The sequence below is a fragment of the Nyctereutes procyonoides genome, unplaced genomic scaffold (genome assembly GCF_905146905.1).
Source record: "Nyctereutes procyonoides isolate TBG_1078 unplaced genomic scaffold, NYPRO_anot_genome, whole genome shotgun sequence".
NCBI classification, from domain to species: domain Eukaryota; kingdom Metazoa; phylum Chordata; class Mammalia; order Carnivora; family Canidae; genus Nyctereutes; species Nyctereutes procyonoides.
The window spans coordinates 48,203,035-48,218,363 of NW_026575047.1; positions in this window are offsets into that span (position 1 = coordinate 48,203,035).

Here is a 15,329-nt window from a genome sequence, read left to right on the forward strand (position 1 = left end):
GAGTTTAGAAGCTTTTACATAAAGATAGTAAACGAGAGAGAAAAGTATTGCTTTTGAGAGGGATCCAACCATTGCAAGAAGGGGCAGTGTCCTACCAATTATCAAAACTTGCAATTACTCTTGAAAGAGCTGCTTTTCAGTGAAAAACTTTCTCTACCCCTCCCACGCCCCCACCGCTACCCCCAACCTTAGATACTGGTTGAATTCCCTTTGCAGGTGAAAGGAGGTGACAAGCAATTTTAGCACCCAATGGCTTAAAGGAGTTCAAATGACCACTGAAGTCATATTAACTTGTCAAATTGACCAGTATTTTCTGTCATTGAAACATTAGAATGAGCAGCTCCAGACAATAAAATTGTTTCAATTATACTGCATTAGGGCCTGGGCACAAGTAGCAAAAGGGGTAGCAGCAGTCCACATGTTCCTGAAGGCTGACAGTAGAATTCCACTGGAAACCGTTTAAATGCATACCTGTAAGGCAGCCATAAGACAGACGGGTGAATGAATTTCCATGGCGGTAAGTGGGCAGATAAGTTCACCACAACCTCCCTCCGCCCAAAAGAATGTGACTGTTTATTCTAGTAAGATTGGCTATGGATATGAAATAGATTAAATGAAATTATCCCAAGTTATGAAAGTCACAGTAAATTGGTGCTAATTATACTAATTGAGTATTAATTGAGACTTTGTCTATAAATAGCAAGGGGGTGAGGTAAAAAAAGAACAATTTTCATAATCCAAATGAATACAGTACTGTTAGCCCTTCTGTTTGCACCAGAAGAGGTATTGATCCTTTGCAATCCCCCCTACTTTGTTTCTCCAAACGGAAGCCGCCTGCAGGAGAGAATGCTGGAGCTGGTATGGATTCCTGCACTGTTGCAGGCTGCTGCAAAGGGGGAAGCCAACTCAGAGTCTCTCCAGTGGGATGGCATGTGTGTGTGTGTGTGTGTGTGTGTGTGTATGTGGTGTGCGTGCATGTGTGTCGCCTTGCCCAAAGTTCAAGGTTCTGACTGCCACACCACTTGGCCATACTTCTTGGCTCTCTTACTCGAGCAATGCTTAGGATGATAATTTGTTCTCTAGCCAAGAATCTTAGGGTTGGGCCGGTGGGCAAAGGGCAGATAGAATAATTGAAAGGGACACGTGTGTGAGAGGCAAAGTGTATGGGGTAGATTGATACTGTCTCCACTTTTATAGCAAAGGTCCATCATGTGTCTGAGAGGTTTATATATCTTTATCATGACCCTTTCTTTTTCACCAAGGAAGAATAGGCCCCTGATAGAAAACTATTATCAAAAGAAAATATGTTCTTATTATGTACTTAACTTTTATTCTCTAGAGTTGGAATTACTGCAGTGTTTTGGGTTTGGTTTTTCATCGTCAGGCAGCCTGAATTCTAGCCTATCCTGCCATGGCCGCAGTTCACAATCCTGCATGTTATTTTAAATAAATGGCTCGATTTTTGTTTTTGCTTTATTTTATTATTTTAACATTTCAACTCTAATATTGTTAACACACATTGTTATATTGGTTTCAGGTATACAGTATGATGATCCAACCGCTCTATATATTGCTCAGGGTTCATCAAGATGAGTGTGCTCTTAATTCTGTACCCCTATTACCCCTATCTCCCCCCACATAAATAATCCCTTCTTAATTTTGTCTCATCTCACCGAGCTATTGAATTTGACAATATTCATTGGACACCTATCCTGTTTACAGCGCTGTGCTGAAACTGTAAGGGATAGGAGAATGAGTAAGGCACAGTTCATGACCTTGTGGCACTCAGACTTAAGCGTGTATGTGCATATTTGTGAGGGAGTATGTGAATCTGGGCAAGGGCACATTTAATCCTGTTAGAATGTAGCCCCCTTGGTTTGCCGTACTGGGTAGAAATCCCCTTTCGGTAGTTCACTTGCCTTGCTATTCTTTTACTCCAGTATAATGGAAGGTGTTCTAACTACCAAAATGAAACACTTTCTCTACAAAGTTAAACCAAGTAGTTATGTTGGGCGCTAGTGGCAACCACCTGCCGTGGTTTTCCCTCCATCCTATGGTAATCATGCTCCGAGGTAATCAGCATTTATGTATGCTTCACAATTACCTGTTTAAAAAACCCATTTAAAAATTGTGGATTCTACACTCAAAGTCATGGAAATGTCTTAAAATACACCGGTCTCTTTGTGACTCCAGTCATTTTGTGGTTCTTTCCCAAACAAATCCTGTATGTATACATTATGCATGATTAAAAAAAAACTACACACATATAATGATTTACTGCATATTTATGCTACAATCAAATTCCCAAGGTAATTCTATAGTCAGGACAGAGCACATACGACTCTTCTGTAACTACTGGCTTGAAACAGTAAATTCAAAAGAGAGTGTTGGGGGTTAGCAGTTGGGGCTAAAAGGGGAAATCAAGAAACAGCAGTAGCATTGCTTTTGTCTTCATCCTGCTCTTCAAGATGTAAGAATCTCCAGTGGGTGGGAGACCTACATTCCACCTCCCAATTCTGGTGATAACACTTTATGCAGGTTACATTTTACAATTACCTTTTTTAAAATGCCAATTAACCCGTTCAGTGCTGTTTGGCATACTGTGATCTGTCAATAACAGCCATTTTGCATACTAGAGCCAGAGAGTAAGACAGGCTCGTGGACCACCCCCCCCCCCCCTCCGTGCACACACTCACATGGATGTCAAGGGAGGGAGGGCAGAGGAGGAGGACAGCTACAGAGACTTGAGTCGCTGCAGCAAGCCTGGGAAGTGTGATTGTGCTACTTAATGTTGTATGGGAACTTAATAATTTTTTTCCATTGATAAAAATCAAGAATAAGCAGATGTAGTGGGATTCCTATGCCATTGAGAAGTATAATGAAGACCTGAATGTACAGATATTATTCACAAGAAAGAAAGCACTAAATGAGATTTGGCAATATCCCCCATTTTTAATTGTATCTCACCAGCTTGAAAAGCAACTGCAAGTTAATTTTAACCATATCGCTTTGGCTGTTATATTTAGTGTTTACTCCGAAGAAAGTAGCACGGATTTAAACTCAACATTTTCTATTTCGAGGCAATTAATAAAATTACTGTTTACTTCCATGGCGTCTTCAGCCTCCAGCTTCAAAACACTTTCCAAGGACCTTCTCATTTCTTCTGACTAGGGGGTACACTGGGCAGGAGATGGGGGTGTTTTATGTTATTTTGTGAATGAAGAAATGGAGTTACTGTTGTTAGATCTCTAGGGCCCCAGGAGAACTTCTAGTCAAGGTACAGTGTGTATAACGCAGGGTTGGAGTTCATTGCCTGGTTGCCTGGAATTCTGGTCTTCAGCTGGAATACCATCAAAAATCACAGGAATTTTGACTGTCTTATGAACAAGAGACAAAGTGGGGAGGGGAAAAATTGTTCTGGTAAACAGCAGGTCCTTCACAGGCAGCATGGGTTCCTCCACAACCCAGGTGAGCACAGATGTATTACTGTCTCAGTGAATTCGTGGCAGGAGGCATTTCCCCAATCCCTGACCTTGTTCCTACTGGATAAAATGACTTAGACTAGTATTGTGAATGAAATTCAAACAAAGATCCAGGTTTTGCTGGCCCAAAAGGCCAGCTCCATTGGAATAACAAAGAGGATGGTTAGGAAGAGAGAATGAGTCTATTTTGAGCCTGTGCTCAGACGGAAACATCCAGAAGCAAGTGGGTTTGTCAAATTCAAGCCTGTTCTCTGGAAGTCTGTTTTAGGCTTGTTCTCTGGATGCAACTGTCCATGAAAATATTGATTTGAAGGATTACCCAACCTGAGCACAAATATCGTTGTACATCTGCATGGTTAATATATCCTAATTTTGTTTTTTGAGCAGCTATAACTTTGCACCAGTAAATGGCAATGTTTCTCTGCATTTGAAATGCTTGTAAAACTTCAGAAGAAGTGAATTCCAAGGTGGAAGACAAAGATTTTTCTCAACAAGCAGTGAATGTTGAGTTGCTGACACACTTTTCTGCACACATAAATACAGATGTAATTGGTCAATGTTTCCAGTAAACTCTGTTTTTTTCCCTTTGGCTTGTTTCAGAGGATAATTTTTCCATCTTTTGTGCTGCAAGAAATAAGAATTTACTGTGGAGACTACTGTACCTCCAGACTGAAGAGGGGAAGTGATCCAAGAGCAGAATCAGGCTGTGAGTTACAGTTAACTGGCCATTGCTCATCATGTTCAACTACTTAGCTTTCAAACTTGGTCATTTACCCCTAAATGAACAAAACGTAGCTCATAGTTTTTCTCTCTAATAAGGAGTTTGAGAGGAGATTGAGGAGGGTGGACATTCTGGGGCTGTCCTTGAGCCACAACAAATAAAATAACTAACATTTAGCACGAACTTCCCCACTGCATCCTTATAGTTCATCTTTAGAAAATACCACAAAATAATAAAATAAAGTGGCTTCTGCAGTTTTAGAAAGAACCATATCTATTATTTCAGACAGTTTGGAAAATTCTACAATATTTAAAGTTCTCCCCAAGCCTTAGTGTGTGTGTGTGTGTGTGTGTGTATACAACTGATATGTGATTTAACCTGAATCAAGACAAAGGGTATATAATTTGTGTACATGGTGTGTGTATATATATATTATATATATATATATATACACACACATACATATATACAGCCATTTAGCACTTAATGGGAAAAAAAAGCAGAAAGGAAAAATAACTAGCTATAAGGACAAGAGAAGCTCAAGTTGATGGTCTGAATCAATCTGATCCCAAATGGAGATTTATAGTTGAGATCACCCTGGGTTTGAGGTTCATCCATTCTCTTCCTTCTCTGCCTCCCTCCTCTATAAAGTAGATTATGATTGTTTTTAAAGGATATTTCATTGTTTCCTAGTAGCACATGCATAAAGAATAAAATGTGTCATAAAACAACTGCTAGAGAAATTGTAATTTAAAATTAGTGATATTTTTCTTCAAATATTCCTCTTAATACACCCCAAAAACAATAAGGTTGGGTGTGAAGAAATTGTTTTATATGCAATGGTCTGATGCACTCTCTGTATTGGCTGGGAAAAAAAAATTACAGCTAACGTCTGGACGCTGAAGCACCTGGAGTTATAACAGATGTTCCTTGTACAGTTAGCGTACAGGCAGTTGACATATTTAGGGTGATGTGTCATAGCGAAGGCAGGTAATATGGATTGGTAGCTCTTAGGTTTTGAGTAACACAAATATGACTGTGGAGTTGTAAGGGTAGGAAGGACAGACATGGTAACATTTTAAACTGCCTGTTAGCTCTTCATGAAGGCTAAATGATAAAGGTTAGCTGGGTTTGGCTTGTTGATAACACAATAAAGTCAACTTTATTATATTGATTTTTATAAATATATTATGTACACATCTCTATTTCTCTTTCATCTTCTGTCTCTTTTTTTTTAAATGAACAGTACACACTACACATAATATAGTGTGAATGGGTAGAAAATTCTTTGGTGAACTTTTGAGTGAATTGCCTTTGCATGTGAAGTAACACATGTAATTCTGGGAGGTATACTATAAAAATATACTAAGAAATAAAATTTAGTGGGCAGTCACCTCAATGCCTTCCTTTGTGGAAGTTTTGTCAATTATCTCCCAAAGAAAGAAAGACAGTGGTTGAACAGTGTATGGCATTCAATGTAAGTATCTCAAAAATGTGAACATGATTGAAAGAACACAGTGTAAATAATAATTTGCATGATGCTGTCCAGATAGTATGTCTGAGACACTTGCTGATCACAAAGTAGACAGTAGCAATGCCAATCCTCTTCATTCTGTGGCAAAAGGTTCACAGGAGGTTTTCTAAAGACAATTTCATGGGCATACCAAGAAATACCCCAAAATCAAGTAAATGTGAATTTCTTTCTTTTCTCTCAGCCTGGCACACGTGAGAAATATGTGTCGCTCAGTTGGTGCGAACTACAGTAGGTGGATGGATATTTACCCAAGGAAATTTGAGCCATGGCCTTTCATTTTCAGAGAGCTGCTACCTAATCTCAGTGTAGCATCCAGACAAAGGACACCTCATTCCTCTTGCGCCTGAACTGTGAGCCAACCCTTTGTGAACCACCTAAGTGATTAGAATAATGGGCTGGGGGAAAAAAAGATAAAATACAAATTTCACTCAGATCTGCGTTGGATTACTTCCTCGTGCCCCTGCCTTTATTGAGCGATTTGGAGTTTCATTAGAATTCAGAATTCCTGTGGAAAGAGAAACCACGGTGGCACGGACTTCTCTTTCAAGGGGATTGCAGGCTGACCCATCAAAATGAAAAGGCTCAATGTTGTGGTGACAGGTCCCCAAGCAGCCTTGAGTGACAGCTTCATTTCAGGAGTTCTCCAATGAGGTTTGAATTGAGGCAGGAGAGGTAGTGCTGGGGACACTTTGTTCCCTAAAAGTGGCAGAGTCAACTCTGTGGTTCACGGACCAGGGGCCGAAGTACAAAAGAAAGCAGAATCGAGCCTCTGAGCCTCCGCTTGCTCATCTCCGAATTCATTATTCATGTCTCACGAATATTCACTCCGCACAGGGTTGTGTGGAAAACTTCAAGTCCCTACCCATGGATTGCTTTTTATTACAGTTGTGGGGGGAAAATCATAATAATAGAAAAAAAAAAGATGTAAGGAAGCTCTGTGAAGACGCTGCAGCCAAAAGGTACCCCACCCTGCCTGGACAGTTTTTCCAAAAGAGGCATGATTCTTTCAACAAATACTGCACTAGAAATCTCATCAGACAATGCCCTGAAGTTTATCCTTGAAAAAAGAAAAGTGCAAGCTCTTTCTCCTTAGATATGATCTGATCTGAACCACAGTAATAATGAAAAAATAACAATGCATAATGGTTTCTCATAATTGTGTACTCTATATCCTGGAATAAATTTTGTACATCTTTTCTGGAAATAGGACACCTACTAATGTGAAGTGGCTGTCCACAACTCTGTGGATGGAAAGTGGTCAGATTTTCCTATTTCCAAGGCAGTAAATATTCAGTCACTGTTCCCACCTTCCAGTGCCCTAGCTACTAAAGAAAGGCATCTCAGAGGAAGCAGACAATGAACAAAATTCACCTGCCCCATCCAGTGTTTTTCTCATGGTGCTATCTCATTTGGATGTTTCATCTCAAGAACAATACCCTCCTGGATAAGGAAAAATTATAAAATTTATGCCTACTTTCTTAAAATAATGCTCATCTTTTTGAAAACTTTTTTTTTAAAGTAATTTATTTAAAAAACTGTTCATGGACATGCTGGTAAAGAACTCCCTTTTTCTCCAGATACATCCAAAATTTATTCATTATATTCCTAGAAAAGCATTTCCCTCACCCCTGTGTTGCACAATAAAAACCACAGCACTGTTCTTAAGATGCGTATATTATTATTTTGTAATGGAATGATAGAACCTAGGGTGGCATAAATCTATTGACTTGACAGTATCAGCTAGGGGTAATCTTATAAAACTTTATCCTACATATTTTCCTTTTATCCAATTTCTTATACTAGATGTTTTCCTTCAGTAAACAGATATATGCTACATATCAGAGTTGTCTTCAAAAAAACTTCTCATCTAATCTTATCTTTTCAACAATTTACCATATTCTGTTTGTCCCATAAAATTAAGAGGACAGAGAATTTTGTTGTCTCTATGAGATCTTAAAAGCCACATACATTTCGAAAATGAACCAGAATATTAGGCTTTCTTTGATTTCAAGGAATTTCATGTGTGTCTAATATGTGTGCTAATAAAATGCAGAAGATATTTTTCAAGTATTAATGGTGTTGGAATTATTAGTCCCTGGTTCCAATAAGAGTAAGTCCCCAACTACTGGTTTTCTTTGGATTCTTTTATTTTCGGGTCCTAAAATGTCATGGCCTCAGACAAGTAACTAACTAGTCACATAAAGAGTGAGGACAGAAAATTATGTAAACTTGGCAAAACCTAACCAAATCATTCGCAAAATATATTTACTTCAAATCTATGTAAAATGTTGATTAATTATATGCTGACTTGTCCAGGAAAATTTCTGCGTTTTGCCTTTCACTTTTTCAGGGAAAGGTAACTACTGGTTTAATTCTTTTTTTTTTTAAGACTTTATTTGTTTATTCATGAGAGACACACAGAGAGAGGCAGGGGGAGAGGCAGGCTTCCTGCAGGGAGCCCAATGCAGGACTTGATCCCAGGACCTCGGGATCACGACCTGAGCCAAAGGCAGATGCTCAACCACTGAGCCACCTGGGTGCCCATGGTTTAATTCTTAAAGATTGCCCATATGTCTGCAAGAGGCCAGTGTAAATAGAATCATGTATGCTGTGAAGTTTCCTACTTGACTGTACAGCTTGCAGTTTCGCCCTTAACTATTTATTCAGCACTTACTATAATGACCAAGCTGGAAACCTGAGTGAAGAGGGAGAGCCCATCAGTGTTCCCTGGACTGGTCGGCTTTCTCTCCACATAGGAACACCTCTTCTAGGCAATGAACAAATATTTTTTCTTTATTCCTCCATTCATATCAAGAATGCTGTCAGGAAAGTGCCAAGTTAGACTCTAGATCATTATAGAATCATTTTATCCATTCTGGATGAACTCTGAATAGGTTGATAAGTTGTATTAAAATGAGAGTTTGGGGTGCTTTGATGTAACTGATAAGGCAGGGGGAGCAGCAGGTCAGAGATGGGGTTTGGGAAGTGCGCAATAAAGTAAATAGTGGGGATCTAGAAGGAGACAGGAAAGAAAAATGAAACATCAAATGCTATGAGAACTTCAATACGTGTTGTCCACGCTGCTTGTGGAAAGTCTACTCATGTCTACAATTTTTCCCATAAAAATTATGCTTGTTGGGAACAAAAAAATCCCACAGAAATTGACAGTTTCCTTTTAAGTTCTGCCTACCTCACAGTGATATTTGATGATGCATCCTTCCATACTCATTGTGCATGTATATGGACATACATAGGCATGGAAAAATATAGCCTGGAATATAATATAGGCATAGAATATATAGCCATAAAATATGTATATGTTTACATTCCATATGTATTTACATGAGTGCAATAATATATTGCATATATGTATGCATATATAGTTAGATGGGTAGATAAATATTCATGCAAAACAGATCTATCTCAGCCTTTTAATGGTTGTATGATATTTCATCAGAGGAATACCATATAACTTAATGTACGTTTAGCTTGTTTCAAAATCTGGGCACTAATAAAACAGCAAACAGCATGTAAAAAAGACCCTTGTATATGGTTGTTCATTCTTCCCTCATTTAGCTTTTAGAAGCAGCATTCTCGGGTCAGACATCCTGGTCATTTAGAAGTTCATCACAGGTTACCAAATTGTCCTCTGGGAAACAGGTAACAATCTACATGTTGATGGGCTCTATATCTTAGTCTGTGACTCCACGTCCTTGCTAAAATTAGGTTATCATGGTTATAATGTTTATATTTGAACATGTGAAAACTTAGATTGCATGTTTTCTATAACTTGTGGTTCTTCCCCTGTGGATGAGGCCCAGGCTTTTTTGTGTATTTACTGACATTTTAATTTTTTTCTGTGAATGATCAGTCACGTCTTTTCACCTTTGTGTAAGTTTGGTTTTTACCTCATGACTTTATTCATGTTCTGGTTTTCATAGTTTTCTGAAGGAATTTGACATTTTTTTGAGCAGATAATCAGTGGTTTGGTTTTAATTTCATCATGGCTTTTTGAAGTGACGCCTTCACTTTTCCCTTTATTTTTTTATTTTGTTACTTTAGCAATTCTTCACTGTAATTCACTTGTGGATGTAAAAAAATCAGTTACAGAATTTAAATAAACTATTTAGAGATGTTATTGTAATTACAGTCCCCTTGGCAGCATAGAGACAGACACGTGGCCCAGTGATTTGTGATTAGTCGTATCCATTTGAAAATCCTGGACCCAAATTGGCTATATGATCAATATTTATTCAGTGAATTGTGAATAAAAACGGAGTGCTGACTGCCTTTTAAAAGATTCACAGAGAAAGAAATAGGTCACAATTTTAGTGTTCTGAATAACAGTTTTAATGCTGAACAGTTTAAAGGAAATGAAGTTCAAATTTGATGCTCATTTTGTAAAGTAAAGGTCTCTAATGGCACAAACTCCAAGAAAAGGCTGAACAAACCCTACAGCATAATTGGTTACTTAAAATATTGCTCAAAAGGGAATCTGTTTAAAATTTTATCTTAGATTCTATGCAGCATGTAAGAATAAAATTAAAATGTCTTAATAATTAGAATCAAAGTCACCAGAAAAAAATGATGACAATAAATCACTGAAATGATTTCCAACCATGTTTTGACCTTTTACACTAGACACTAATTTTTGAAGACCTTTTGAAAACCGAAACAGAGAATGATTTAAACCATCCACATTCCTCCTGACTTGAGCTTTCACAGACCTGAATGCTGATTGGAAAATCCTGTCATGGTTTCCCCGAAGTAAAAGGGTAATAATGACTATATTAATATGACATTTCAACATGCAACACGATGCAAAACAAGGTAGAAGAAGAAGAAGAAGAAAGAAGAAGAAGAAGAAGAAGAAGAAGAAGAAGAAGAAGAAGAAGAAGAAGAAGAGAGAAGAGAAGAAGAAAGAAGAAAATATTACTCCCAAACACCAACTACTCTGGATGCAATTTTATTTAGCACAGTGTGGATTTTATTTGCACCCCATTACTCATAAACACCCAAATGTAACTCTTTCTCTAGAACTCCTTTTGAGTTCAATGTGATAATGAATGTGAAGGGTCCAGGCGGGGGGGAGCTGGGGGGGGGAACTTTGTGATTTTGCAGGTTCACACCAGATAGGCATTTTTTATAGCCTGAAAGGGGATGTTTTCTTTTGTTAATGGCTTACAATCCGATGAAAGGACTCATCACTCTATTTTAGTGCTCCGCCACATGGCGCGTATCTTTTATAAATTACAGGCTGGCGTTGTGTGCACTTGGGGAGAGAAAGGTTGGTTTTTCTCGCTGTGAGCCATCCTGCCTAATTGTCGTATGCAAATAAAAGCAATTATAAGGCTTTTAGGGTGAAGGGATGACAGCTGAGTTTGGCAGTTGAGAAGGCCTCACCCACCTTGTTGGCATAGCAACAGGGAGGAAAAGGACAAAATGGTGTGTATACACAGGAAATATATATGTTTTGGTTCCAGAATTTTAAAATATATACCAATGTTGTAATGTGAATTGTCAATATATGTAATGAATGCCTTTGTTTAAAATATTAAATTAAACTCTATTTATTTCTTGGCCCTTGGAATGATCCTTGTCATCTAACTACCATTTATCTGCTATCATTTGTGATTTTAGTTGCTACTTTTAAAGTTCGGTGCAGATCATAACAACACATTCAATAATTAGCAGATTATAAGTTCTTGATTTTAACAACCATCAGAAACACTACTGGGTGGAAGTTTGGTGAAAGGAAATCCCAGTAAAGGAGATGATGTAATGTGGGAAAATGGTGCAAAGTATGCAGCTATCAGTGCATAAAGTTCAATATTAAAAAAAAAATGTTTGTGCTAAAGTGTTAAACAAGTAGAATAAATAGCATGCTACTAGCATACAAAATTAAAATGAGTCACAAATGGATATCTTCTATGGCAATTTATTTCACAATTACTCTTGTGGAAGCTTTCATGAATTAAATATGAGTTCTGTCTTGAAATTAGGTGTTATAAGGCTAAATTACAAGAGGCAGGCAGTAATTGAGGTGGCAGCAACACGGGGTCTGGTGAACTAATCTCTTGCCACGTCACATGGCTCGCCCTCAGCCAATGAGAAGCCTCCCATCACAAAAACAGAGGCAGCTGAGAAAAATTGATTTCTCATCTGAGCCATATTTGATAGCTTTTGAAATCGAAAATTGAAATTAACTAACCTAAGCCCCGTTGTAACAAAAGAGCAAATTAAATATGCAACATCGTTTCCTATTGGCAGTAAGAGGGCCTGCCAAGGTAAATTTGTAAATAGAGTTTAAGATACAATTCTGTCCTCTCTCTCTCTCTCTCTTTCAGTGTAAAAGTATAAGTGTATAGTGGCTTTATAAATTATTTATAAAAAAAATCATCAGCTGCAAATGGCCACTGTGGTTAAGGACTTCCATGGAGAAAATCATTGCATTAGGAGAGCTCATTGAATGAATCAAAATTAAAAATCATCCTCAGTGATTCATAGACATTACTTAAAATGAAAAGTGGGAGTATTTTAAATTTTTTTCTGAATTTTGTTTATTCCTTCTCTTTCCCAAAATGCAAAGAACAAATCTATCATGATTTACTGAAATTAAGAAAAACAACCGTGCTATAAATTTAACCATCCAACCATCTTGTAAATAATTATAAGAATTAATTTTGGTTTGCTAACTGCTGAAAGCAAACCTATGGCCCATTGTGTAATATGGGATGCTTTCAAGTACAGCTCTTTTAAAATAATTTCCCAAATGAATACCAGTGATTCAGCAGGTATGGCTATTGATTTTGAATTTATAAATTTACTAGATCGGATGAAGAAAATAGACATCTCAAAGGCTGTATCCTAGATAATCCAAGAATGACAGTTTTTAATTTATTATTTCACTCCTGCCTGTGTAATAGGCTTCCCACAATAATGTTTGTTTTACCACAGAGAAAGTGTTTTTGGTCCCTACTTTCCATTGAATTTATAAGTAGGCAAATTAATTTTATATGTTTAAGACATAGATGATTGAAGATAAAAATCATGAGATCATAGTACAACCCTGTCTCCCTTATTCAGAGCTGAACCATATAGAATTCGGTGACAAGTGTAATAGAGGATATTACACTTAGCCTGCCTGTCAGCCCACAGATCCCATAAAATCATTTTCTGTTCTAATTTATTATTTTTAGTGTCAATCAGACTCTGACGAGATGAGTAACATCATTAGGTACCGGGATCAACTACTCAGCACTTTTTAAATGCAGTTTGAGTAGTCGTCATTATCCATACCAGGAGACATAGTCAAGGTTCAAAAGTTTTTTGTTTGCATAGAAATTTTGTTGGTAAAAAGCCTTAGGAAGAGAAAACTTAGAAGCTTTTTCTCTTTCTTTCTTCTTTCTTTCTTTCTTTCTTTCTTTCTTTCTTCTTTCTTTCTTCTTTCTTCTTTCTTCTTCTTCTTTCTTTCTTTCTTTTCCATTTCCTTTGTAAAAATCAAATTGCAGTGAGGCACCAGGATGCCACACATCACTTCCAAACTGTAGGTAATGTCCAGTTTTCATTTGCCTGCTGAACCTTAAAACAGAAGTCCTATTGCGCAGCCACTCAGACAATTATCCCTGCTCCCGTTTTCTCGGCTTCACTCTCTCTCTGTTGGAGGTGCGTGAGAGACAAATGTGCCCAAGGTGAGCAGCCCCGAAGAAAGAGAAAAAACTAAAAATGAACTCAATCTATATGCAGGACATTTGCTCCCTGAGCATTTGTCTTCATCCCTGAACTCTTTCTAAGAAACGCTTTTTTTTTAAATTATTTATTTTCGAAAGAGAGAGAGAGAGCACATGCACACACAAGCATATGAGCAAGTGGGGGAAGGCGGTAGACAGATGGAGGAGAGAGAATCTCAAGCAGACTCCCTCCTGAGCAGGGAGCCCCAATAGGGGCTTGATCTCATAACCTAGAGATCATGACCTGAGCTGAAATCAGGAGTCCTACTCTAACTGACTGAGCCACCCAGAAAACCTTTTTAATTTTTTTTAAAGATTTTATTTATGTATTCATGAGAGACACACACACACACACACACAGAGGCAGAGATACAGGCAGAGGGAGAAGCAGGCTCCATGCAGGAGTCTGACGTGGGACTCAATCCTGGGACTGCAGGATCACATCCTGGGCTGAAGACAGACGCTTAACCGCTGAGCCACCAGGCATCCCAGAAAACCTTTTTTAAAAATAACACTTTAATTTGTTATAAATTCCACTCTGGGAAAGCAGTTGTTCCAGATTGATAAATTGCGTTATCCAGCCCTGAGATGCTCAAAATCCTTTTACCCAAAGTATGTGATTGAGTTTCAGAACCAGTATTAACTAGGTTGGAGTAGGTGCAATTGTTTCCATTTTACGGATGATTAAGAAAGAAACCATCTAGAGAAATTTATGAAGGTGAATCATGGATGTCAATTGGTTATCTCTCTTAGAGATGGGAATTTAAATATCTAGTTTCCAATCACATGACATGGATCTGACTCTTTTATTTCCTGCAATTAGAATTAAAATTTTAAAATGTTTCAGTTAAAAAAATTAAATGTTTCAGTTTACATCAGATTTTGTGCACAGAAGGAACTATTCTTTTATTCAATCAGTGTGATGTTGAGAATATTAGCATTTGGTGACTTGGGTACCGATCAGTAAGGAGGGATACATGCTGTAAATAACTGGTGTGCTATGGCATTGTGTGTAGACTGAATACCAGCACTGGACCCAACCAGTTTTCTTAAGAACCTACTATGTACGGGACTTCTGCCTTGTAATCACTGTCTCTGTAATATTCTCTTTCTGGTTATATCCTTAATTTTGTAAAAGGCTTTGAGGATATTTAGACATTTGCTCTATTCTGCATGTTCCCCATGTCCTTCAAAACAGTAGTCCTACTAGAAAGATGAAGGACTTCACAAACCTCTTCTAGTGATGAGATTTTGATACTTTCAGTGATCCCAAAAGAGTCACTTGAAAACTTTTCTATCATTCATTTCATGGCATTTCATGGCACCTAACCTCATAAGGGGAGATTCTATGACATGTGACCTTGTGGGGTTGTTTTAATGTTCCAGAGCACAGGTACAGTGTCTGATCCCTAGCAAGCTCTCAGTACATGATTGTGGTTATCATTTCAGAAATGCAGATTCCAGCTTAAAATGAGGATCCAGGCAGATGATGGACAATAGGCATGCTTTTGGAGGGGTATCCACATAAGAAGAAAAGGATGACAGTATTTATTCAGAGCCTGCTTTGTGCATTCTTTAAGGCTATTTCACATTGATTTAGTGTCTGATTTAATCCTCACAATAACCCTGAGACACAGGTCCTATTTTTAAAATGCCCATTTTACAGGTTGTTATGTTAAACTCTTAGAGGTTAGGTAACCAGGACTCTAAACAGCATCTATGTCTAAGTTATATTTTCTTTACACTGAAAAACTACATAAACAGATGTTAGTCATCAAATAAATAGGACTTCTGTATGATAGCAGAGAGTAATTCTTATTTTTACAAGTTATCTTCTGAAGACTATGTACATTCATGGTATT